We start from the raw sequence: 16014 nt of genomic DNA on the forward strand, positions 1-16014 counted from the left end.
CCAGGAGGGAGTCAGCCCCGGGGCCAGGGCCCGGGGTAAGGGGCCGCGGAGGGAGCCGTGGCATGGGGAGGGGGGCTGGGGCATCAGCCAGAACACAGTGGCTTCTCGTATGGACAGAGGCATCTGCTGGGTCAAGCACTTGCCCCTGGACCAGGGGTGCCTTTATGTGACAATTGCTTAACTTTCAGATAATTTAAAAATGAAAGTGTCTTCAAAATGCAGGGCAGAGCCTGTTCCTTATGCCAGGCCGAGGCGTCCATGGGCCTCGAGCTAGAAAGAGCCAGCTGGAGTCCCGTCTCTGCCGCCTGCCCCCCAGTTGCTCCCGGACAGTTGCCTCCCCAGGGCCCCATGGCCTTGACGGCGGGCCCTGCCTCCGGGTCAGAGCAGGGTTAACTGCCAACACACACGTGGGGCCGCATGCAGGGGCTGCCACTAAGTCCTGGTGACAGCAGCCGTGCCTGGTGGGGAGGCACAGAGCAGCCTCGGGGGCCTTGTGTGGTGGGACCTCCAGGGCCCGATATTCTGCGTCTCATGGAAAATGCCTCGTTTTCCGTCTTCTGTTAACCAGCTGCTCGTAGATGCTGCTCACGTGCGTGTGCTGCCTGGGGCGTGGGTTTTCTGGACATGCCCTCCTGGGTGTGATGGGGGCTAGAAGCCTGTGACACCCTCTTGGATGACAAGCGGGCCTCTCGCCCCCTCTTCCAGTGGCCCTGAGGGGTGCTCTTGGGCACGGTGCCTGACCTGAGCTCCAGCCCGGCCCACGCGTTGCCCTGGGTGCTGTGGGAAGGGAGGCGTGTGGTGCGGGGGCTCACTTTGTCTGTGTCGTCCCTCTGTTCCCAGCTGCCCCCGGCTCCTCAGGGATGCTGACTGAGCTGGACTCTCAGAGGACACGACACGGACCGCCCCGGACCCCGCAGCTCCCGTCGAGGTAGGTGCCTTGGCCAGGAGGCCGCCCTGCCTTCCTCCTGGGGCCCTCCCCAGACTCTTCCCCACCCCTAGGCGCAGGGGCCGTGGCAGGGGGCTTAGGTGCCCACGCCTGCCCTCCTGCGGCCCTGAGCTGAGGAGGTAGTTTTCACCTTTTTAAACACTTGGAGAAAGATGAACGTGGGAATAGACCAGTGACATGCTTTAGAACAACGTCCAGATGAAAATTAAAATCTTAAAAACAAAGTCAAAAGCAGAATAGTTCCTGACACGTGTAAATGACACGGAAGTCAGACTTGGTTGTCCATGAACGTCTTCCTGGGGACAGCCTGGCTCTCATTTACACGCTGTCCAGGGCGGCGAGGCCTCTGTGTCGGCGGAGTTGGTCCTTGCAGCAGCCTGGGGCCTGCGGGGTGGAAAGTCCATGCTCTGGCTCTTTGAGGAAAAAGATGGCTGGCCCCTGAGATGAGCTATTAAAAAACCAGAGCTCGGTTCTCACTTCTGCTCCAGTCCGTCTCTGCACTGCGGGGCTTCCCGGAGGAGGCGGGGGTTAGACACCGCATTTCCCACCTGCAGCCGAGTCTCAGCTGGGCAGCTGCTCTCCGCCTCTCGCCTCTCGCCCAGCGGCCCCTCCTCAGGCTCCCGGAGGGAGGGACGCGAGCGCTTTCGCAGGCTCAGCACAAAAGTTACAGAAACGTTTGGGGCCTGAGCTGTGTTATCCACCCGGGCTGTCTCCCCCGGGACGGCTTAGTTCCCCGTTGACGCTCGCCCCGGCCTCACTGCTCTGCCGGTTCTTCCCTTGCCCTGTGCGGATTCATTTCCCCTACGTGGTCTGGTTGGTTTTATTAATTGGTTTAATTAATATTTATTAATTACCCTTTGCTAAAAGGCTTTATTGACTATGAAAGGTGGCTTATAATTAAAGGAAAGTTTGTGGCTTTGACACACGTGCCCTTTCTGTGGGATTGAAATAAAGAATAACTTCAAAATCACACACACGCATTTTGAAAGCCATGAATTTGGGGAAGTTCTGCGTATCCCAGGCAACTCGTGACCACAGACGCGATTTCGTTGAAAATGGGATCAGGAGTAATAGGAGTTTAAGCGTCTTCTTTGTGGGTGTTCCTGCAGTTTCGGAATTAGGGGGGCTCTCAAGGACTCTAAATTCCACCCGGGGATGGAGAGGAGTAGACTCTGGGGGGGGGTGGGCACGTAGGTTGATTTCTTCGTGATACTCACTGGGGCGTAGCACTGGTCTGCAGACGGGCGAGTGGTAAATCTCCTGTGGGTGCAATGGGCTTCTTCAGAAATATCTGGAACGTAGGGGCCTCCCTGGTGGCGCAGGGGTTAAGGCAGCACTATGAAGCTATCTGCAGCCACTGTGGCCTGAGTTCGATCCCCGGCCAGGGAGCTGACCCACATGGCGCAACAGACCTCTCCTGTCTCCCCGCTGCTCCCCTCAGCAGTGGATTTCAGTGGATCTGCCTGTTCTGCTCCCCATTCTGTCCTGGTGAATCCTCTCACCCCCCTCACACCTCTGGCCTGAACCCAGCTCTTATATGCATAAATAAATAAATCTTAAAAAAAATCTGGAACGTATTTGGCACATGTGTCCACGTAACACAGCTGGAGCGGGAAGACTGTAGCCTTTAGCTGGTGATGATGAGCTGAGGGATGTGAAGCAAAGCTCCTGGGGCCGGGGAAGACGAACAAGAAATATCCTCTGTCGTTGAGAGTGCGAGGGCCTTGTGTGGGGAATCCATTTAATTGGCTTTTTATTCATAACCAGCCCAAAGGAAAAGGTGAAGTCAGCACTAGATTATTACAGGCTGTAAAAAGTTAATTCATCAGGAGCAGCCCGGCTCAGACACTTCTGAGAATCACGACCGCCAAGAATGTTTGGTGGCAACGTTCCTTATTTGAGCTCAGAAATGAGCTGTGGTTTCAGCTCTGACTTATCATCATATCGGTTAGCGTAAATATAAGCGAGGGATAACTTTGAGAAATTAAAACCCTGAGAGTTTTCTCAAAATAAATTTCAACCTAAATTGCTTCTGTGTGTTTTGAAGATGAACCGGCCGTGTAGAGTTGCAGTTACGAGCAGCCGATGTTGGCGGCGAGGCAGAGAATTATATAAAAGACCTGGTTTCCTTTGTAAATTGATCAAATTCCACCGATTGGAATTTGAATAATTATTCTTGGACTTTTTTGGTATCTGAAGTTGGTGTCCTTGACAACAGAGTTAGGAAAATAAATTGCCTTCCTCTGCTTCCTTAAAATCTGCGATTTAAGGAATTTATTCAGTGAAGTTCTCTGGGTGGGGGAGCGAGACTTTTATTTCTGGGAGAGGAAGGGCTTGTAAAGGGCACTGAATAGTCCTGCTTGATGTGTTAATGTAAATAGTGGAAGATTTCAGCTTTGGCTCCTGGCGACTGAAATGCTTTTTTCATCTGAAAAGGACTTGGATTCTCTGCAGAAGAGACTGGATTGCAGGTGTGCGGGGAACCAGCCAGCGACAGCCAGGGCAGGTCTGTCCCTCACTTCATGTCCGCTGGCTGATCGGAAGCAAAGAAAGTTCTTTTCCTTTTAAAAAATGTATTCTGCATAATTTACTATAGGTCTTTCTTGCCAGAACAAATGACTCTGACCCTTTGATGTGTTAAAGCAACTGGAAATATTTTTTTTTTTTTTAAGGAGGGCTGGTAAATAACTCTGAAATAGAAAATGTTTTTGATTCAAAGGCCACAACAATCAGGGCAATTCACTGAGAAATAAAATCAGCAGTTAAAGTAAGTTTAAAAAACTAACTTTTTTTTGCTGGTGCTAATAGTGAGGTGGTGAGCATATTTTGATTTCTGATTCTTTCCTGGCCCTCTGAGGACTTCATCACATAGAAATGCTTGTCCACATCATGTGGATAGGCCGAGTATGTCAGGCACCTGTGAACATAAGTCTGATGCAAAGGGGCAGAGAGACAGACCCAGACCCTAACCTGAGCAGGAAAGGACTAACAAGTCCAGAGAAGAGTAAATATAATGAGATTTGACATATGAAGAGCAAAAGAGGCAAAGCTAAAATACGTGTTGTTCAGAGGAACACAAATATGTGGAGAAAAGAAAAACAAGGGCCGAGTAAGTATGTAATTCAGGCTGGGAATCGCATTGGGGGGAGTGGAGACCTTTGGGGGGTACTCCGTGGGTTTCTAAGGTCCTGGTACTGCTTGTTTGGGGCTGAGGATGACATCTGGGGTGTTTGCTTCTTATTCATTACATTGCCCGAATATTTTACGGAACCCATTTTTGCGAGAGTGATACTGACAGTAAAAACTTAGGAGACTAAAGGAAGCGAAAGGGAAGGTCGAGTCGGGCGGCCCAGGGTGAAGCCCTGTTTGGACAGGTGCTTCCTGACTGTGAAGCGCTCTGCTCTGTAGCAGGTCAGCAGTAGAGATGGCTCGTCCGGTGCTGGAAGGAAGGTGGGACCAGCTCCCGTCAGGCGGTGTCCAGCAGCGGACCGGGCTTGGCCAGGCCTGCCCTGCCACTGAGCGCGAGGCTCACCGAGCAGCTCTGGGTGTCCTAGCTGGGGCTTCCATCTGCCGAAGCTTTGTGGGTGGTTCCCTTTTGCAACAAGGAGCACGTCTCTGACTCATTATTCGACAAACACTCACAGAGTCTCCTGTGCCTACGCACAATAGTGTGTGTTGCGGGGACTGGTTGGGTAGGGGGATAGAGACCAGGCAGACTCAGCACCTGCCCTCCAGGGCACAGGTCGCCTGCATCTGGACACCTAGGCCACACGGGACATGGGGGCCGGCGGCATGTATGGGAGGGGCACGGCCTCCCCGATTCCATCGCCATATTCCCCCTTCCCGCCCCTGCCCAGGCTGCCCACTTCACGGGGCTCAGCAGAGACAGCCTGCTGGCTCCAGGGTCTTCCAAGCTCCCCACTGCTGTTTATTTTACATGAAGCATGCAGGGATTCGAGCTCGCTCTCTGAGCCCGGGGCCCACGGGCCAGCTCTCGATGCCGCCACCCACGGGCTCGAGATGCTGTTGGCACAGGGACTCCTGTGGAGCGGCTCCTTCCCGCGCACCCTCCCCAGCCTCCAGAGACCATCCCCAGGGTGAGGGCCATGGGATAACGAGGGCCTCAGGACTCCTAGTCACTTCTGCTTGTGGAGAAGGACGGAAAATTGACTTACTCAGGATTTATTTTTAATTAGGATATTTCCCATCCTGTTCCTTCTCTCTTCCATTTTTATGTGTTTTCTGCCGAGTTTTAGAAAGGTGTTGGGGCCAAGTAGTCCAGCTTTGAAGCTTGGCTCTGCTTCTTACCAGGTGCCTCAGTTTCCTTAGCAGTAGAATGGGGGTGAACTAGTCCAGCTGTCTCATAGAATCATGAGGACTAGATCAGCTAATGTTAGTGCACTTCAAACATTCAGAAATAGTGCCTGGCACATAGTAAGCACTTAGCATCACTTTCCTTATTATTACTGGTGCAATGTTATTAACATTAGGCTAATTATATATTATTAATGTATAATGTTGCATGTTACGTACGGTTACATATTTTAGCAATTATACAATATGCTATTAGAGTGTTAATATACAGTGTTAGGTATTAGTATACTCCTACTTAAAAGCAATAGCAGGGGAGAAGGGAATATTCTGGAAAGAACTATACAGCTATAAGCTTACTATTTGCCAGGAAGTGAGTCAATGAACTGACTTCTTTCCCACACGGTTCCTTGGCTGCCACTTTGGAAATAAGGCTAAATATTTCTGACAATACAAAATGCTAAATTTACACTCTTAGTATGTTGTGGAGGGAAGGACCTAAGAGAGTTTTAAGAAGTGTGAGGTCGGGGGAAGCCTGTGGACCCGGTAGGTGAGCAGGAGTTCTGAAAATAACTTAAGCAGATGCAGAAGGACCCCTGGGGCTCCCTGGGGCTGGTGGCCATAACCCAGGAGCTCACTACCTAGCCCCCTGGCTGGGCATTTCGCACATACTGGTGGCCACTTGGGAGGGCTGCATCCTTGAGCGATGCGTCCTGTGTCCCGAGCATCCTCACATCCACGGGGGCATTTTGTCCAGAGCCTGGCCGTTTGTCCAGGTTGCAGAGTGTCCCCACCCACCGAGACCCCTGCTTCCCTAACATGGTCCCCGGCCAGCAGGCCGTCCCTGTGGGGCAAGTGGGTGAGTGGCAGGCTGGGGCGCCAGCCCGGCCTCACAATCCCAGGCCTGACCTTGCTCATGACGTTGGGCGGGATCCTGGGCTGCTGAGCGTCCGCTCTCTGATCAGTGAAGTGCGGGAATGGCGTCCACCTGCTTGGATTGTGTGACGGGAGCAGCCGTGGAGCGTGCGGTGGTAGGAGTTGATGGTGAGTTCCCATCCCCATCCTTGTCATCCTCATCATTTCAATATCATCGGTGGCAAAGTTTTTATTTTTTATTGCAATTGATGATAATGAAAATGATGAGGACGACAATTTTTTTATTGGGAAATTTGCAGTGTTGATCAGTCGGTGGCCGGCATTACTGCCGGGGACTGGCCTTTCTCTGGCAGGCCCCCGGGGCTGGGTTTCAGGGACAGGCCGTGCTGTGCGTGGAAGCGCGTCGGGCTGGCGCTGGCAGGGAGAGGGAATAGAATGGCACAGAGGTGGACGCTGTCGGCACGCATCGCGCAGAGAAAGGAGAGCGTGGCTTTGGAAAGCATTTGCTTTACTTATCTGTGTGTACGTGTTTATGCCCGGTTGTGATAGATGAGACACGATTTTTTACTTTGGATACATTTGGAAAACACTCCCTGAGAGATTTCTGTAGAGGAAGAAATAAGGGGGGGGGGCCCGTAGCGGTTTTGCCTAAAAAATAGTGGGTTTGCAGGCATAAAATTGCACATGTGTCTCCATGGATTTGGCTGCTGGGACTCTGGTATCCAGATGTTGGGATTTATCCCAAAGCAGGAACTGTAAATAGCAGAGAAAGTTTTTCATTTTTATTTTAAAGATCAAATTCCAGGGTTAAATAAAAATCCTGGCTGTGTTTTGCTTAATTGAGAATACATGTTACTTCTGAGAATGTACATTAGAAAGAGTAAACAAATTTAACCAAAGCATGACTGTTAATGTTTGAGTGATTCTTTGTGGATTTTCTGGAAAGCGCTTTTCATTTGCATTATACATTAACTGCTAATATGCTGCTATTATCAATATCCAGAAATAAACAAGAACACCAGTTTATGTGACCCTCCAAATTAGTCCCATAAATTTTTACAATAGTGGTATTATTGAGCCCATGAGTTTGAGACCAACGAAAATCTTTAACTCTCACCATGTGATTCTTAGCCTTTGCTTTAAAGCCCAAGTTTAAAATGTCTTTCTATTTAAGTTTAACCATCACTAATCAAAAGTGTATGCCTTAAATAACAGTAAAAAGCAAGTCAAAGTTTTCATGGCTTAAGCCGTTAGTAAAGGCCCCCAACTCAAATACTTCCTTCCCTTTACTGTTGGAGCAGAAAGGTGATGGAAAATTTCCCTGTCTCGTTACGCCTCACGAAAGGATGTGGCGCTAGCAGGTGAGACTGGAGGGGGCTGCTGAGCTTTCTTACTCTTCCATCAGGAGGTGGTCCTGGGAGAATTACACATAAAATAGACAATATTAGTAATGGACAAAGACACCAGGAAAGAAAACAGACTCAAAGAAGATATTTTTATCTTGTGACTAATTTAAACAGCATGCGATGTTCTTACACGTCTGTCTTTAGGATGGAAAATTCACGTACATCCAATAAAAGGATTTATCGTGACCCATTACTTGATTGTGTAAACCTGAATTAAAAAAAAAAAACAAATTGTGTGTACTTAAGACATACCTAGTGAAGAGATAAGACTTTGAATACGACCAAAAAAAAAAAAAAAAAGGGTTTTTAAAACTCAGGCATTTTATAGTTTTAAAATGTATATGTCTTAAAATGTTTTCATTCCTATTTACAAGTGATATTTTTCAATTGAAGGATGTGTTAAGTATCTGGTATTATTTGTACATAAATAAAAGCACTTAGATTCACCTGAGGATGTGAAACTCACATGCTCCACACAGCCCTACTTATTCTGAGACATAATGACAATAGCGGCATTTTCAGTCATCGATTCCCTCCCTGTGGATTAAAATGTGTGCTGCTCCCTCATTTCCTCTCAAATGGCCAAATGACATCGTGGGTAATTGGATTCATGTGAAAGTTTATTTTCTAGCGAGTCCATTTCAGTGCTGGTTGTGCAAAGTCACTTCTTACTGGTATTGCTGTCAGACGCATCGAGTTAGTTGGGTCCCCTGGAAAGCAGATGTGGAGACAGCAATGCACAGAGTTTATGGGGTGTGGGGGATGTGTCAGGGTGCTCCCGGGATGATCAAAGCAGAATTGGACCAGGAGAACCTCAGACTGAACTGGACAGGTCGACCCATCCACCGGGACCTGGTAGCAGAGCTTGCGTTTGCGGGGGTCCAGCGTCGGGCAGAAATGGCCAGGCTTGCCCCTACTCCTATGTCCAGTTATTGGCTCACAGTTGTCAGGATGAGGCAGAATCTAAGGTTGAACAGCTGGAGGCTCTTCAGGTGAATGCTGGATTCTTTCTTAAAGGGAGCTAGAGTGGCATGGGATGCCACTGGGGGACTTGTGCAGAGGCAAGATCAGGCTGTAACTAACTTCCTTGAAATGTCCAGGGGGTCATCATTTGCTTGACATTGTGACCCCATCTTTTTTTTGGAGCAGGGCGCGAGCAAGCTTATATTTGTAGGGTTATCTCTTGTTGAGATGTGAACACCCATTGTTCGTGAAACCTACATGGTGTTTGTAATGTGGGAGACCCCTTCTCCGGGACTCTTGGCTGTTGGACAGCTCCGCCATGATCACGTGCCACCATGGTGGAAAATTGAAATGCTTAAAGGAAAGAGATGAAGACTGAACCCTTTTAGATGACTCATTCTCTTGTTTGGATGTTTCTTGGAGTTAGACCTCTGAACAAACACGGTTCACTCTGTTGTATTATCTGTTTGTCTGTCATTTAAGGGTGATGTTGCATTTCTGTCAGGGCTTTTGGTGAAGGCAGTTATCATTTAGATCCCAGGGCTAAGCATGTGATGTTTGGGCTTACTCGGTCTGGGGAGGCTGTGTCACGTTGGTCCTTAGTGCATGATAGGAGATGGCCAAGGGCAAGTAACTCCTGTGAGGTGCCTGCTGGAAAGCAGGGGAGTCTGCCCAGGGAGGGTCGCCAGTACCCACAGGTCCCCACCATGCTTCTGCTCCAGCTGCCCTTTTCTACCAGAGTTCAGATTTTGGAACTAGAGAAAATAATGGGGGTGAGGAGAAGACACTCATGTGGGTTTGCTTGTTCTGCTCCAGATGTTTCCATAGCTGGCTTCCTGGTGTTGGCTGTATGGCTTCTCTCAAGCTAATATATCTTTGGTCATTGGTCCTCAGTGATCCTCACAGCCCCCTTGAGGCCCTGGGAGCCTAGGGGCCGTTTCCCCATTGCCTGTGACACAGATGCTTCCTGACCTCCTGATAACGCGCAGCCTGGAGGAGCATCCTCTGGGTAAGATCCAGTGGTGATGTAATTTTATGAAACTTCATGTACCAGATCTTGGGATTTTATTCTAAAATAGCATGTTGCTGTATTGAAAATCAATATGGAAATATTTCCTTTGACTTCAAATAAAGTTTTCAGAAATGCATATGTTAACAACTAAAAATAGAGAAAATCCCAAGCACCTCATTTTGCATAGTTACTGAGGAAATATAACACATCTCTGGGCACTCTGAAATGGAATTGGTGATCTCACTGCCACTGGGTTACAGAAACATCTAGAACTTGCTCTCCATGAACACCTCTCTCTTTGGGTGGAGGCCGTGGCTCTGTGAGTATTTCAGGGAAGACTGCTGTACAACGCGGGGAGGGCTGGGTGGCAGTGCAGGAAGGTGAGGTGACTCTGAGTGATGGCTACCCCAGTTGCAAGACTTTAGTTCTCTCCCTGGTAGTGCCCACCATGATACCAAAGCCTGAACAGGTAAGAGCAGCCATGTTATGGCTGGAGTGTCACAGCTTGCGCCACAGCAGAAGTGTTACCGCTCTTCTGTCTAGCAGTGATGTCTTGCTTTACAGCTTGGGCATCGCAGGAGACACTCCTTGGGGCTTCAGCGGAGGGGACACCGAGGCAAATAGCACCTGAGCTGAATATCCCGGAAGCCTGCCTGGGAGCAGCTTGTATAGGCCAGGGGCGGGGTTAGGTGTGCTTCATGCAGATGAGGCTTGAGTCTGCAGTTCTGATTGGTGGCAAATTTGTCCAGCTGCGGTTGGTTGAATTTCAACCCTGGGTGTGACTTGCTGATGTGGTTTCATTTATTCCCAGCTGTGGACACCTCTGTGCACCCCAACATACCTGGGTGACTGCACCTGCTGGGACCCGCCCACAGCAGCCCCCCAGTTTGTTTGGCTGTTACTCAAGCTTGGGATGCTTGTTCTTTCTTCTTTATCACCAACTTTGGGGTGCTGGGCAGGAAGGAGGGACTACCCCAGACCTAATCAGGGTAAACTAACCATTCTAAGAAATCCCCAAATTTCACTGATCTTACAAATAAAAAAGTGTGTTTCCCTCAGTCAAAGGCGAGGGTTCCTGGTGTAGCGGCTCCCCCTGGGTGACTCTTGTGAGCTGTGGCTCCTTTCCCAGCCTCTGTCCAGACTCTTTTCTGTGTCCCTCAAAGCCTTTCCATCACCCACAGATGGAAAGGGGCGGAGGGGTCTCATGTGGGGGTGTTACAGGTCAGGTGTCTACCCCTTCCCATCCGCCAGTTCAGTCTGTGGCCACAGCTGACGGCAGAGCAGGCCGGGAGGTCTCATCTACGGGACTGCCCAGCAGGGAGGCCTGGCAAATGCTTCGTCTGTCCGGGTGCTCCCACAAAGCGCTGTGAAGCCTGGATCATGGCGGAGGAGCGGCCGGGGCAGGGAGGAGCGTGGCTCTGTGCCGGCAGGAGTCGTGCTTAGTTCACATCATGAAACTCAGTGACGTTGTGAATGCCCTGCAAGTTAGCAAAAATAATACACATGATCCCATCCACTTAGCTGCCCACGATGAGTATTTTGGTGGCCAGCTTTCTAGTCTATTTTTCTGTGTATGGTATTACATATCATTATATTTTGCTAAAAGGGGGCCATAGTAAACATTTTTTGGATATTGCTTTTTTATCATTTGTAAATGTTCATTGATGTCTTCCCATACCCTAAATACTGTTTAGTGACCTCATGGAATTATACTCCTGTGCATACACTGTAAATTTTGAACTAAATATTTGTTGATCCATTTTTAGGTGACTTCACCTGAATTTAAACTGTGCTGAATAGCCTCTATGTTGGCTTACACCTATGGTAACTTCTTTAATACATAATAATAAAAGTGGAATTGCTAAGTCCAAGAATATGCTAAATTCTAATATTTCACATGACTTTCCAGTATTTCCTTTGAAGACTTATACCAGTTTAAACAGATACTGGTATGTGAGACTGTGTTTTTTCTCATCGTTTGCAAATATTCATTAGTATATTTTTCTGATTTGATACTGTAAATGACAAAAAATTGATAGATCATTTTTGTTTGAATTCCTTTATTAATCATTTTTCAAAAAGTTTACTGGTCATTTATAGTTTTTCATGTCCTCTACCTATTTACACATATGGACTCAAAACTTCTTTCTTCAATTCCACAAACGTCTGGCTTGTGTAAGATCTCATACTTACTGCGCAGTAGGTAGGCAAAACATTTGTTACATGAACAAAGAAAATTGCGAATATTCTTCATATGCTAAAGATATTAAAACTTTGTCAAATGTGTTTCAAATATTTTCCCTATGTTTATTGAAAAATTCTGCTTTCCCCCCCAAAAGAATATATAGTTCTAGTTCTTTTGTCATTGAAAAAGAAGAAAGTGATTTGTTTTCCAGTTTTATGTAGTCTTTTCAACATACAGAGTGTCTTAATTTTTTAAAATGAATACTTATCTTTATGGATTCTGCCCTTAATTCATCTCGACAGAGGTTGTTCCCACCCTGAATTATACAATCATCACCTGTATTTTCTTCTTTTTTTATGGCTTAATTATTAATATGCACATCTCTAATCTATTTGGATATTTTAGATCTGTGATGTGAGGAATTATCTTTAAAAATAAAGGATTTTCCTAGTGGTATTTTTTTTTTTAAAGATTTATTTATTTATTTATACAAGCACCGGGTACAGTCAGAAGTGCAGGAGGGTGAGAGAATTCGCCAGAGTGGGGAGCAGAGCAGGCAGAAGGACCGAAGTACAGTGCTGAGGGGAGCAGCGGGCGGCAGGAGGGGTCTGCGCGCCATGTGGGACCCTCCTCCAGTGGCCGGGAGCAGCCGGGGATCGAACCGGCGCTGCAGAGGCCGCAGGCAGCTTCGCAACCCAGTGCTCAACCGCTGCACCACGGGGGAGGCCCTTCCTAGTGGTATTTTTAACTATTTTTTAATAGTATTGTTTTTATTGATGTTGGTTTACAGCACTGTGTATGTTTTAGGGGTACAGGTTCACGCCTCCTCAGATGGGTCACTATAGCACAGCTATCACCAAAGCCCCGTAATCCACCACCTGGACCATTTGCTACCTCCCATGTATGTTCCCACCCCTTTCTCCCCTTCCAGTAGCTTCAGTTCTTTAGTCAAATTTCTGTTTTGTCTCTTCGGTTGTTTTGTTTCTTTCAATTCCACATACAAGTGAAATCATCTGGTGTTTGTTTTTCTCCTAACTTATTTTGCTCAGCCTCATGCCCTCCACTTTCATCCTGGTGTTGCAAATGGAAAGATTTCATCATCTTATTTTATAGCCGAGTCGTATGCCACTGTGTATGTTTACCCCATCTTCTTGGTCCACTCATCTGTCATTATAGCTCGGCTATTGTAAAGAGTGCTGCAGGGAACACAGGAGTGCATGTACCCCTTTGCGTTAGTGTTTTTGCACTCTGGATTCTATGGTAGATCCAGCAAATCACAGAAATGTACCCTGAGCACGGAGGCCAGGGGAGCCTAAGTGCTTCTAGACACTTGTAGTTAGAGATTCTCGTCAGTCAGCCCCGCTTGCTGCTTAGCTCCATCCCTGTCCCAGGGAACAGCTGGCCGGCATCAGGGTGTGCAGTCGAGCAGGATCTCGATTCTTTGACTCCAGGGTGGACCCTTGGAAACTGGTAATGGTCAGAAAGAAAATGCATTTTCTCAGCCTCATGGGCGCTGTGTCGAGGCCTGAAGAGCGAGCTTTTATCACAGTGCTGGCCTGTGGCGAACCTGTTCAGCTGCTCCCTGACCTGTGGTGGGGTTGCACCCCAGTGAGCCCGTTGTCATGGGACAGTAAGTTGCAAATGCGTTTACTGCAGCTGAGCTGCCCAACCCCACGGCTTGCACGTGTGTGGAACACTCACATTTGTCTACAGTTGGGCAAGATGCCCCGACACGAGGCCCACTTTGCAGTAAAGGAGGGAACGTCTCGTGTCATTTCTTGAGTGCTGGAGCCAGAAGGGCCGTGTGGGGAGCGTGTGTTTCACAGCTGCAGGCACACGGAGAATGTTTGAAGCATTAAACTTGAGTTAACCGCTGCGTGGTGGGGAGCTGCGGCGTGGAGGCACGTTTCTCCCTCCCTTGATGAGAGTTGCCGATGCGAGGTTGATTCCCCTGGAGCGCGTGGTGGCTCTGCCCAGTGTCATGGGGTCCTGCTCTGCTGGCCTGGACGGATCAGACTTCACCTCCGAAGTGCATGACCCACCGGGTGTGCAGGGTCTTGTCACCTCCATGACTGTCCGGAGCCGTCCGGAATATGTGCCATGTTGCATATGCTTGCCATGAGTTCGCTTGCCATGAGTTCGCTTTACCGTTTCGCCTATTGGAGAACCACAGGTTTTTCCTGTTAAAGCACATAAGTCTGGGAGGTACAGGGGGAGGAGCTACGAGGGTATAAGAAAGGAACCGCAAGAGAGAGACGAGGGACTGCGAGGAGACTGTAAGGAGATACGGCAAGGGTTACTGCGAGAGGAGCAGAGAGGCCAGGGAAGTAAGAAAGTCAGGGAAAAGAAAGATATGTAAAAGTAGTAAAAGGATAAAGGAAAAATAAAGAAGCAAACGCTAGCGTCAAGTTGTCAAGCCCCTCATTTCAATCCTCAGCCCTTCTCTTCCCGTGCCTCCGAATCCCGCGGGTCGGGACACATGACGTCAGAAATTCTGAACTCAAGCATCATGAAGCGGCTGCCCTCTGGCCTGGTGCAGCAGGCAGGGCCAGGGCTAGCATCCCATGGACACGCACGTCGACGAGCCCAACACAGCCCTGGTCGCTGCAGGCGTGCAGCTCTGAGGTGCAGGGGAGAGGAGAGAGCAGGTTCCTGTCACTGGGGCAGTTCTGGGTGGGCGGGGAAGCCGGGCATAGCCTAAAGTTCTGATGAGTGCAGCTGCTACCAGAGAACAAGCCAGGGATCTTCGTGGGGTGGCCTCTCATATCTGGTGTAAAAAACTTTACAGCAAAGGGCAAGAGGCTGGCATGGAAGATGGGGTGGGCCAGGGGACGCAGGGGGCTTCATGGCTTTAAAACTGAGCGAATTAGGGAGTCAGGACAGGGAAGGAGCTAAAGACGCCTGGAGGCTGGAGCTGGGGCCTGGGAGCTGGGCCCGTTTCTAGGAGGAAGATGGTTTGCTAGGAGGAGCGGGTGGAGCCGGACGGGAGCGACCCAGGAGGGGACGTCTGGGGAATTTGGTTTCTGACCTCGGTCTTGAGGGCTTGAGTGGGGCCCTGGGCGGGCAGTGAGCTGGAGCCGACGAGACGGTGGGCCTGGGGATTTGAAGACGGTGGCGCAGGGGAGAGTCCCCGCTCGGGGACGGGGTGGCCCACCATATGCCCTTTTGGGCCAAGGTCTCCAGACGTCGTTTCCCAAATAAAGAGAAAGCGGGCTGAGGCCGGGCCTGCTGCCTGCCCTTTGCAGGAGGCGGCGGCGAAGGCCGGGCCCCGGCTGTGCCGTGTGGGAACTGCAGCGCCTCGCCGGCCTGGTCAGGCTCTGCGGGACAAACACTGCCTCGGGGGCCGTGAAGAGATGCTTTGGGTTATTTGCTTCGCGATGGCAGCAGTTTCTCTCGTGCAGGGAGAACACCCGCTGCGGAAGGGAAGAGGGAAGATGTGAAAAGGAAAGAAGGGGGGGGTACAGCGTGCTGGAAACCTCCTGGGTTCGGCAGCGGTTCCCTCAAGGGCACAGACGGGGCGTCGCGTTGGAGAGGCGCGGGGCCCGGTTCTCCTGTGAGTCACGAGAAGGGGAGGCAGGGCCGGGCAGGCGAAGCTGCTGAGGAGCCTTGAGCGCGAGCTTGCTGGGAACCCCAGGAACGGCGGATGGGAATTGGTGACCAGAAGGTGAGCAGCAGAAGTAAGTTCCAGATAAGTTTAAAAATGCCGGGAGAGGGGTCGGCCCAACCAGTGCCGCCTCACGATGGTCCCCAGCATGGCTTCGCCCGGGACAGGACCCAGAGGGGCCCCCCTTCCAGCTGGCAAGGGCAGAGGGATGTCGGGTTCTCTGGAGGACGGGCTGCGCTGACTGAGCAGATCAAGGCTCCGGGAAAACTGAGACTGGACCAGAAAGAGGAACCGAGGGAGCCTGGAGCCTCGGCGGCGCGAGGGCAAGGGGCGGGCGGCGTCGGGAGACGGCTCTGGTCGGAGGGACGGGCCGTGGGAGGGATTGTCTTGCCTCATCAGTTCAAACCCCGCGCGGGCTGTGGACCTCATTTAATCCCTTTCCTCATGCTGCTTGGCGCATCCTTGGGTTTCTGTGTTTGGGAGAATAGGATACCCTGGGAAAGGAAATGTAAAATCCTGTCTCTCTTCTTCCACGGTAAGACCACTTTGGAGTGTTTAGTTTCAGATTTTCTTTTAACGATGTTTTCTCCACAAACGCTGTGGGCTGAGCCTTGGAAATCCAGAACATGACCTCTTCTCTGCTGCTTTCTCTCTGGCCCAGGCCACCCTTAGCCTGCGGGTAGGTCATGACTCTGGAAGCCGACCAGTCTC

General features: G+C 49.9%; 1 protein-coding gene across 1 annotated transcript in view; it reads left to right on the forward strand.

The window, feature by feature from the left end:
* The first annotated feature begins 884 nt into the window (after positions 1-884).
* The window catches only part of ERG (ETS transcription factor ERG), a 145197-nt gene continuing 130067 nt past the window's right edge, over positions 885-16014 (forward strand). The window contains exon 1 of the mRNA XM_054700271.1: positions 885-928. The gene's annotated coding sequence lies outside the window, so the exon portion shown is untranslated. The remainder of the gene's footprint in view (positions 929-16014) is intronic.

This window comes from Talpa occidentalis, unplaced genomic scaffold, assembly GCF_014898055.3.
Source record: "Talpa occidentalis isolate TD23 unplaced genomic scaffold, MPIMG_talOcc4v2.1 talOcc4.4, whole genome shotgun sequence".
NCBI classification, from domain to species: Eukaryota; Metazoa; Chordata; class Mammalia; order Eulipotyphla; family Talpidae; genus Talpa; species Talpa occidentalis.